This window comes from Podarcis cretensis, assembly GCF_951804945.1.
Source record: "Podarcis cretensis genome assembly, chromosome: 13".
Classification (NCBI taxonomy): Eukaryota; Metazoa; Chordata; class Lepidosauria; order Squamata; family Lacertidae; genus Podarcis; species Podarcis cretensis.
The window spans coordinates 41,010,253-41,021,485 of record NC_137182.1 but is presented as its reverse complement, the minus strand read 5'-3'; positions in this window follow the sequence as shown (position 1 = coordinate 41,021,485).

The window sequence follows — 11,233 nt, the reverse complement described above, 5'->3', positions numbered from 1 at the left end:
AAAATTAGGTGGCTGGTCATCTGATTTTTTAATTGAGAAATCTCTCTCAAAATATCTCTCTCTCTCTCTCTCTCTCTGACATGTCATCTTTGACGTTTTGTTTTTAATTAGTTTGAGACTTCAGAATATAGAACATTCCCTATCAGGGTCATCTGCTTGGTGCAGGTGCGATTGGGTCCATTATCAGCAAGTGGGAAAGTGCTGGTATTAGGAAGGATGGTCCTGCTGTACCATGGAGTATCGTGAAGCAGCAGTTTGGGACAACAGGAGACTTCATTTCCCTCCTCTCCTTCTCCCTTTTCAGTTTGAAGCAGCAGGGTCTCTTTAGCTTTTTATACTTGGGCGGTTTGACGTTTTGAGATATGTTAAAGGACTATTTGTTCTCTGTTTTATAAACCAAAGTTGGCTTGGGTGCATTAAGCCCTCTTTAAAGTGCCATTGAGTGGCTGAGACAGGGCCATACCTCTGAGGTCAGAGCATCCGTGCCGCATACAGAAGGACCCAAGTTCAATCCCTGGTGTCTCCAGGCAGGGCTGGAAAAGATCCCTGCCTGAAAACCTGGAGATCCACTAGCCAGTCAGTGCAAACAATCCTGACCTAGACGGACTGGTGTTCTGACTTTGTATAAAGGTAGCTTATTATGTAAGAGAGACTGGAACAAGGGCAGAAGTTGGGCCTACAGTGATATACGGCAGCTGCCTCAGGCACAAAGGCAGATCTGGAGACCTTTAAAGACAGTGTAGGAGAACGTGATACACTGGGTAGAGGGTTGGACCAGGCCCTGGAAAGCCAGGGCTCAAATCCCCACTCAGCCACAAAGCTCACTGGGATGACCTTGGGCCAGTCACTGCCTCTCAGCCCAACCTACCTCACAGGGTTGTTGTGGGGACAGAATGGGGAGGAGAAGTTTTGTATGGCACCTTGAGCTTCTTGGAGGAAAGGCGGACTATAAAGGGATGAATGAATGAATGAGCAGAGCCTGTTGGATCAGGCCGGTAGCCGATCAAGCTCAGCATCCAGTGGCCAAGCAGATGCCCATGGGAAACCCGCAAGTGGCACCCCTGGCACAACAGCACCCTCTTCACTCCTGCAGTTCCCAGCAAGTGGTATTCAGAAACAGGCTGCTTCTGACAGCAGAAGTAAAGACAGAAATGTCTGACCCGTAGGGCACAGGGAAGCAAGCGATTGAGGTAGAAAACCCAAATGGTTTTCTGCGGGTTGACATTTGTTCTACTTCAGCAGTAAACTGCGTGTTTTCCTGGGGGAAGCAGCGTGACAAAAGAAATACCTCTTGGGCTCATGCCTAGCAATCACAAGACAGAAGAAGAAGAAATCAGGGGACAAAGGGAAGTGTGGATGAGCCCTAATTAATTTATTATCTGTCGGCTTTTTGGTGCTTGCTAAAGGCACTCCTCTTTTGAGCAAGCCTTCCAAAGGGAGATCTTTATGCCAGATGCTATCTGTATTGGGTTTGAATTGATTTTATGTATGCACTATTGTTGTCTTAAACTCCTTCCCGCCCGTGTGTGTGTGTGTGTGTGTGTGAGAGAGAGAGAGAGAGAGAGAGAGAAAGAAAGAAAGAAAGAAAGAAAGAAAGAAAGAAAGAAAGAAAGAAAGAAAGAAAGAAAATGAGTGAATCAGTGTGTATCTCACCAGCAGGTCCCAGGGCAGGTTACAGCCATTTAAAACTCAGAACTAAACATTTAAATATGCCCCTTCCCTATGCCCTATGCATCTTATCCACTATTTCACACAATAACAAGCATTGTGGCTTTCTTTCCCTTCCCTGCTTCTCTTAAAAAACCTGTACTTGACAACCAGAGGAAATTACAGGGCCACCTGTTTAAAACAAAAGGCAGAACCCCAAAACCTCAGGGCGCCATCAACGTAAGCCTCCTCATTATGCTTTAATAAGTGGGACTTTACGGGAAACATTAGCGGAGAGAATGCAACCCCAAATACGTCCTCAAGTGCAAACCACCGACACAAACACTCAGTGTTTGCACACAGTGGCAATTCTACAGCAGAGCACCCAAGGAGGAAGGAAGAATCTGCTAAATCTTTCCTGGATGAGGTTGTGTTGTGCCATTCCTGGCAGTTGCAAAGGCTTATCGCCAGGGATTACGAAGGATTAGACCTTGGAACCTGCTTTCTATGCTCAGGGCACCAACGTGAAATACAAGAATTTGAGCGTGTGATGTGTCTTTCCCATATACATCCCATGCCATCCACACCATCAACCAAAGTGAGGACCCACCTCAGGTCAAGCTGAGAGCCAGTGGTGGGTCCCAACACACCCGGTGAACCCGTGATCTGGAGGAAAACAAGACCCCCACACGTTAGAGGGTACGATTTTCCCATAGACATGAACCCCACTATTTCCAGTTTCCTTCCATTTCTATTTCCCAGTCTTAAATTCAGTTCACATTTCCACATCAGCTTGCAAATGCATTTTTAAAAGTCTTCATGAAAATTCGTCAGTATGTTTTGCATGCAATGTTTCCTAATACACACAATTTTGACAAATACAATAGTGGGTTATTTTCACTATTACAGCCACACTTTCCCCTAGCAGATGCCTTTTGTACACATTATTTGGGTGGAGAATTGCACTGCAAAACTTGGAAAAGTGAAAATTTCAAAGGGTGAGTGTGTTCCAGTTTGCATGTCATTTCAGAAAGTGTGAATTAGGGAAATTTGCAGTTAAATATGAACTGTAGCAAATGGCACCCCACTCCCCACTGTTGGATCAGTATCCTTTTTATTTTAGCAGCGCTCCTGTGCCTTGTACAGAAGGATACGACAAAAGTTCAACAGGATCAGTTTTTTCCACCATAGAGATGCAATTACAGTGTAAGTGCAGTTGGAGACGAAGGGGAAACTTGACCTGTTGCATTTCTGCCTGTTTTTCAGTTGCCTAAAGGCACAAGAGCCAAGCAAGGGGGTGGAAGCTGGCAACCTTAGATGCGTGCCAGTTTTAATTAGCGTTGGCTCAGCACATCCTGTGGTCGAATCACAAACCTACCACATTAACCTTAATTCATTTGTTTCAGTCACAAGCCATAAGAAATTGCATATGGGTTCAAAATGTGATGTTAAAACAAAATGTACAGAAAAACCATGGGGAAACTTTTCATAAGGGATACAAAAGCAAATCTCTTGTGACAAAAATTGTGAAACCACATGGCACAGTGTACGTGTTGATCCAAATGGCAGTAGAAAACATGTCTACACATTTTGTCCCATTTTTAGCTGGTGGGAATACAAAGATGGCCACTTTTGGAGTAACCTCTTCATTATCTGAAAGCAAACAAACCTAGTGGGGTGTTTTGTTTTTACAACTCTGACCATTTCAAACTTGTCATTTTAACAGCTCAGGGAGCAAAGCATTCTAAACATGTTCAGTTATAATACAACTAAGCAGGAACTGCAGGGCGTCCTTCCCCACAAATACAATGCCTCAAATTATTTTTATTCTGGTATCCATCCTCTAACACAATAGGTATTAGTTGCAGTCTGAGAGGATGAGAGAATTTCTTAAGGAGAACTTATTGAAACCATGCTGGAACAACCAGGGGGCTGCCATAGTATTACTCCAGAGAGATCATCGTTCTCATCTATTTCTTATACCCAGAAGATCTGACTGGGTTGCCCCAGCCACGCTGGGCGCCCTCCAACAAAAATACAGGAAAACAACAACAACAACAACAACAACAACAACAACAACAACAACAACAACCATTCAAAGCTTCCTGAAACAGCGCTGCCTTCAGATGTCTATGAAAAATTATCTAGCCATTTAACTTTATGTCATCTGCTGGGAGGGCATTCCACAGGATGGGTGCGATTACCAAAAAGGCCTTCTGTCTGATTCCAGGCCTGGAAAGCAAGCCTTATGAGGAACAGTTGAAGGAACTGGGTTGTTTAGCCTGGAAAAGAGGAGAGTGAGAGGAGATACGATAGCCGTCTTCAAATATCTTAAGAGTTGGAGCAATCTTGTTTTCTCCTGCTCTGGAGGGTAGGGGACGAACAAATAGCTTCAAGTTATAAGAAAGGAGATTCTGACTAAACATCAGGAAGAACATTTTGACAGGAAGAGCTGTTGGACAATGGAACTGTCTTCCTCGGGAGGTTGTGAACTCCTTCCTGGAAGCTGGATCTCTCTGACACCTTCGTATTAATCCCCGATGCCACCCCCACCATCCGCTGCCTGAAGCAACTATTGCACTTTCCCTAATGGTAGGGCTGGCCCTGTAGTTCAGATCTGGAATAACCATGGTGCTACAAAGTATCATGCATTCTTTGAAACAATCCTTCCACCTTTGTGGTCTGGCTGGAGAAGACTGCTCAGGAAGGTGAGCAAAATGCTGAGTTCTAACCGGGAGGAATGGCTGCCATTTCAGTTGCCCAGGTGGAAGGCGAGAGATCTTCCTACCTGTCATGGCCCGACAGCTGCCCTGACTCTGCCTCACCCCTACGCCCTCGCCAGCCTTCAGCCCACGCATCTTAACCAGCAGGTAGTTCTGTCCACAACTGCCTCTGGGAGCCTCTCTAAGGGCACCCAAAATAGCAAGAAATGAAGCTGGAAGCAGCAGCACTGAAGGAAGAGCCACACTTAAGTTTTAAAAGACATATTGAGACCATATAGAGTTCCAGTGGTACCTCAGGTTACATACACTTCAGGTTACATACACTTCAGGTTACAGACTCAGCTAACCCAGAAATAGTACCTTGGGTTAAGAACTTTGCTTCAGGATGAGAACAGAAATCATGCTCCAGCAGCACGGAGGCAGCGGGAGACCCCATTAGCTAAAGTGGTGCTTCAGGTTAATAACAGTTTCAGGTTAAGAACAGACCTCCAGAATGAATTAAGTAGTTAACCCGAGGTACCACCGTACAAACCATGCGCTTAAAGCAGAGGTTTTATTGCTGCTATATTTATTGCAGGTTCTTTGGAATCCCTTGTGAGAAAACGAGGGTCAAAATATCATTCACTCAAATCAACGCACCAGACGCTATTAAAAGTCATGGGATCCAGAAAGGTTTGAGGCCAAAACTGCATGAAATGCTGTGCCAGCTTCACCTTAATGTTTATACTGTACGTTATTATCGCTTCAGGCCTTCTGGCGCTAAACTGGGGAATCAGGGATGAGGGAATCAGGGATGAGGCCTGCCCAGCAGGTCCTGGTTCCAATCGGTAGTGTAGCGCCAAATTTAGAAGTGCAGGGTCATAAGTGCCACGCCCCATCTAAGATTATACAATCATAATTATATAATAGCAACAATAATTAGGGGTGTATTGCAATGATCAGATCTTCATGTGTTGCCTTTCAGCTAGCTCTATTACTTCCTGTGCACCTACAGAAAACTGGAGTGCTCCAAAATCATCTTCTGGATTGTCCTAAATTGCGTTTTCCACAAAGTTCCATTGTGTGGAAAAGAACTTGCACGCCGTTCTCTTGAAACTGAAGCTCCTTGTGTTTCCAGGGTTCCTAAACGCTTCATTTTGGACCTTACAGTGGCTCCCTTTTCATGTTGATTGGGCAGCTCTAGGAGACAGGGACCCTGCTGCAGAAATAGTAATGGGTCTCTGACACCGGACTGCTATACCACTGGTACCGTTTAATCCCATTCAATTTCATCCATTTAATTTTGAGCCTCTGAGGGTTAGAACAATGGAGACGCAGAGTTTATGTGTTTTCAAGGAGAGAAAGAAGTTCTGGTAACAACAGAGAATGGTGTTCATGATCACAACTGCTGGCTTTTGTCAGCAGATTAGGAAAAGAAGTGCAGTAAAGCAAGTTTGCACAGAGGTATGTATGGGAAAGAAATTCAGTTCGGATTTAATGAAAATTCACACTTTCTGAAACATCGCACACACTTCCATTTGTCCCATGCTTTCTAGGTACAAGTTTGAGGTGTTTTTATCTTGTCCTGCCTCTTTCCCCTGGAAAACCCACTGTCTACTGCTGAATCAGAACAAATGTCCATCGGGATTGACATTTGTTCTGATTCAAAAGTAATCAATGGGTGGCACGATGAAAGAAAAACCTCTCAAACTGGTGCCTAGAAAGTACGGTACAAACAAGTGTGGATGAGCCTAATATGCAAGCTGAAACAGGTGTCCTCTGCACTCTGCACCTTGAAATCTCGTGATGCAATTCTCCAGCCAAATAATGTGTGCAAATTTGTGTGATACGGGAAAGGCTGAATTAAAATGTATAGATCTGCAAAAAAATAACACATATAAATCCATTCTGCTATGGGAAAATGCTTGCCAAAACATGAATATCTGTCAGGCTTTGGGGAATCGGCTTCCTCCCCTGTGGCCGTAAATGAGCAGATCAGACAAAGGGAATTCTTACCAATTAGTTTCTTTAATAAACACAGCAAAGGACAAAAGAAAACATCTTCCCAGAATGGCGGTTTGGTCTAACAATATCAGACCAAACAGGATATAGAATGTGTGTATTAGGAAAAATTTGCATTCGTATTTGCTCATGAGGACTTCATCACAATTGATGCAGAAATGCAGGGAAATTTTAAGACAGGAGGGGGGAAATAAGCAACAGAGAAAATGAAATTGACAGATCTGTCCATCCCTACACAAAGGAAAACAAAAGCTCAGGGAGACCACCACTTGCTGTGTGGGGCAAAGGGATCTAGTGGCTTTCAGCTTATTGGATAGGAGCATGAGCTGGCCCCTCAGACATCCTTGTCCTGTTTGCCTCCAGAGAGTAGGTCACTCACCCGCCATCTTTTTTGAGAGCTCACACCCTGAACTTTGGAGAGCAATTATAGTTGCTGCACACGTTGCAATCAAGAGTTGCTATATTAAGAGCTTTTAATTCCCCTTCTGAGGGAGTGCCAGCAGGAAGGCAGATTCTTGATGAGATGCCATGAAGCCTGGCCGGGCAAATGCCAGACAAAATTACCAGTATGTTCCATCATTTTGCAATTTTCAACTGGACCACCTTGCCAACTGCAAAGGTATACCAAGAAGAGCAAAAACCATGTCAGTCTTCCAAAGCATCTTATATTTGCCCCTACAAAGTCTACAAAGTTGGGGGTGACGGGGGAATGGGTTCAGGCTTGGCTCTGGCAAAAAAAACACCCCACCTCCAATCCTCAGATAATAATCTTGTCACCAATGTATTCCTGTTGTGTTTTATGATTTTCCTCATATTGTAAGTGAGCCGGAACTGGTCTGTGACCATGATAATAAAATTCAATTCAATCTTGTCACTACTCACATGCTCAGAGAGAGAACAGGGAGTGACAGCAAGGATGTGGGTGGCGCTGTGGTCTAAACCACTGAGCCTCTTGGACTTGCTGATAAGAGGGTCGGCTGTTTGAATCCCCGCAACGGAGTGAGCTCCCATTGCTCCATCCCAGCTCCTGCCAACCTAGCAGTTTGAAAGCATACCAGTGTAAGTAGACAAAAAGGTATCACTGCAGCGGGAAGGTAATCAGTGATTCCATGTGCTCACAGTGTCCCGTTGCGCCAGAAGCAGTTTAGTCATTCTGGCCACATGACCCAGAAAGCTGTCTGTGGACAAAAGCCGGCTCCCTCGGCCTGAAAGTGATATGAGTGCCACACCCCATAGTCGCCTTTGACTGGACTTAACCGTCCAGGGGTCCTTTACCTTTTTACTTTTCTGGGGGTCAACAGTGGTATGGGCCTCAGCAACTGCCCAAAGATGCCTACCTCTGGTGCCAATCCTGCCAGTTCTCCCTTCCTGCTAGGCTTCTTCCTCCCACCACTCACAGGATTTCATTCAAAAATAAATTTCAGAACAAAGGATTGTAAAAGACAAGGGCACATGATGCAGCCTCTGTTGATTTACTATATTGTGAATCCAGAATGACGTGTTCCCATGCTTCCCTCAGTTTTTGCAAAGCATACTTTTGCTAAGGTGGGATGGGTGCAGGAGACGTTAGTCTCAGATCCACATGATGCATTAGTAATAACTAACTGAAGTTACACCAAATTCAATGGAACTAAAGAGCGACTAACTTCCTCTGGATACAACTCAATTTACTGAAGCATATACTCTTCTGAGTCTTAAAGCCAAAATAGATATTGTTGTGAGATGTGTATTTTTGGAGGGGATTAGGACATATGCCTGAGTCCCTTCTAATTCCTGAATCCAGCAAGAGCTAAAATCTAAACAGAGGATTCAGTTGCTGGAATAGCCAGGCCAACTTCTTGGTGAGTTTAGCTCCTAAGTGTGGGTCAGTATGGTAACAAAGGAAGCATAGGTGCCAACTCCCCAGGGCCCTGGGTGCCCAAGCACCCACAAAATTCCCCATGAAGGGGCCAGGCACCCACGGATTTCAGTGCCAGGGCCATGCACGCTGCATGGCACCCACAGTTGCAGGGCCAAGTTGGCACTCCTGAGAGGAAGTAGCTTTGAGACAGGGGGCAAGGGGGTGGGCCCTCTCCCTCACTCAGCTAGTACTGAGAAGGGCAATAACTAGAGTTGTGTGTGCAAGAGCTGGGCTAGAAGCAGGCGGATGCCTGAGAGTGAGAGCTGTGCCTGATTTCAGCTGGAATCCAAGGCTGTGGCTATGGGAGAAGCAAGACCTTCTGGGGTGTTAATGCTGTGAGCCGCTCCATCATAGGCTCAGGTTGTATATAGGTGTAAATAAACCATATATCTTAAAGACACCACCATCTCCACCGTGCCTCATTCCAAAGAAAGCAAATGTTGGGTAATTGCCTGGAATCCTGCACCACTCGGGAGACTGGGATGGCTATGACTATGATATTTGATGCATAGGTTACCCTTGTATTGTTGTTGCTTTCAAAGGAAGCTGCCTTATCCTGAGTCAGGCCATCGAGGCCAGTATTGTCTGCACAAATAGCAGCTCTCCCGGTTTCAGGCTTGAAACCTCACCCAAGCATACCTGGAGATGCCAGGAACTGAATCTGGGACCTTCTGATTACTAAGCAGATGCCCTACTACTGAGCTATAGCCCTTCTTCTAAATAAATAGCTAGAAGGGGAGGGGAAATAAAATGGGGGTGGGGAGCTTTAATAATTTGCCCCCGCCTTCTGCCTGCTATTTGCAGAACAAGGAAAGCTCCCATTGCTGAATAGGTGACATGGAGGTTTGGATTCCAGCTGGGACCACGGTGAGGGCAAGGCGTTAGAGAGCAACCCCTGCTGTGTTACAGCCCTGATCCAGCTTCTCCCCACCCCAACTGTTTAAAAACTCATTAATTTTCCATTTTTAGCTCATGTTTCAAATTCTCATTATTCTTTAATGCAATAATCAAATTTACTCATTGATTAAAAAAAAAATCCAAATAAAGCCAGTGGAGGTGATTATAAAAGGTAAAGGTAAAGGTACCCCTGCCCGTACGGGCCAGTCTTGACAGACTCTGGGGTTGTGCGCCCATCTCACTTAAGAGGCCAGGGGCCAGCGCTGTCCGGAGACACTTCCGGGTCACGTGGCCAGCGTGACATCGCTGCTCTGGCCAGAGCCGCACACGGAAACGCCGTTTACCTTCCCGCTGGTAAGCGGTCCCTATTTATCTACTTGCACCCGGAGGTGCTTTCGAACTGCTAGGTTGGCAGGCGCTGGGACCGAGCAGCGGGAGCGCACCCCGCCGCAGGGATTCGAACCGCCGACCTTTCGATCGGCAAGCCCTAGGCGCTGAGGCTTTAACCCACAGCGCCACCTGCGTCCCTGGAGGTGATTATAATAACCTATAATTTTTACAGTTGCACCAAGAGACATATTTATTTGAGGGGGGGGAGTTCTTGATGTGATCTCAAAAAAGTTTATAATCTGCTATGCCTGCCCTGTAGGGTTTATTTAGTTTGGAAATGGTGAGTAATTAACCGTAGGGCACAGCCAACCGTATTTTAATTAAATCTGCCCTTTCTTGCTTGGGAGGGAAGGAGGGAAAGAAGTGTATGAACTTGCCAGCGTGGAGAACAGACTCTTAGAAGTATGGAGGTGAAAGGGTTCGTCAGCCGGAGGAAGCCAGGTTGCAACCCTAAAGCGGCTAGTAACCAACCTGTACCTGACACAATCCAGACTACAGGATGCCAAGGGGAAAAGGCAGAGGCGCTGGCTGCTTCCAGACAACCTACGTATTGAGCATTCGTCCTGCTTTCTTTGCAAGGAGCTTAGACATTGGCCATTTTTGGGGCACTCAGTGGCATCAACATGATGGTGCCAGTTCAACCATTAGGCAAAGTGAGGTTTCTGCCTCAGGCGGTAGATGCTGTGGGGTTGGCAGGCACCGTTCCCCCTGTGCCTTCTAACATGCATAGGATCGCAAAGCAGAAACAATTAATCATGGATAAATGCACCCAGAAGAAGAAGAAACTGTGGGGACCAACATGTGAATAAACCCCTTAAGTACCTACCACTTCTTTGGGTTTCAGGGGCTGATGGGAGCTGTAGTCCAGCAACATTGGGAGGGCCAAAAGTTTCCCATGCATACTTTACAGCAGGCTTCCTCAACCTCGACCCTCCAGGTGTTTTTGGCCTACAACTCCCAGGATCCCTAAGTAGCAGGACCAGTGGTCAGGGATGATGGGAATTGTAGTCCCAAAACATCTGGAGGGCCGAGGTTGAGGAAGCCTGCTTTAAAGCCAACTCTGTGCATGTTCAGGGGTGCCTTTATGGGCACCACTTTCTACTCTGCTGTAAAATGTATCGGGCTGGCCCTGCTGACCATCTGAATATTAAGTATACTTTCTCCCTACGTTCCAATTTGTCCTATTTGTATGCAAATTGATGAAGCAGTGGATCAGCTAGCACTAAGTCAATCCACTGAAATGTCTGTAATCAGGCTGGGTTGGTAAAACCTGTATGAGCTCGATAGAAGGATGGGGTGGTTTAAAACAAAACAAAACAAAAAACATGGACAGCAGAAAACCAGAATAAATTGACAGCCTGTTGTTCTCCGAAAGGCCAATTTAATATCTTGTTCTGAGAATAAGCATTAGCAGGGAGGTGCCTTTCCGGTAGCATCTCTCAATTCTGAAGCTACCACAAGAATAGTGGGGGAAACATACGACAACTTTCAGAGCCACCCTCCCTGTGGGCCAACTCCTTTCCGCTCCCTCGCGCCTCCTTGCCTCGGTCTCCCTTTTCATCTCCCATCTCAGCCAAAGCTACCTGACGCCAGGCTAGTCGAGAGTGTGATGCAGGAGCTGGTCTTTCTGACACAAGGCCAACAGGGTTCCTGCATTATTCATTGGCGCGGTGTG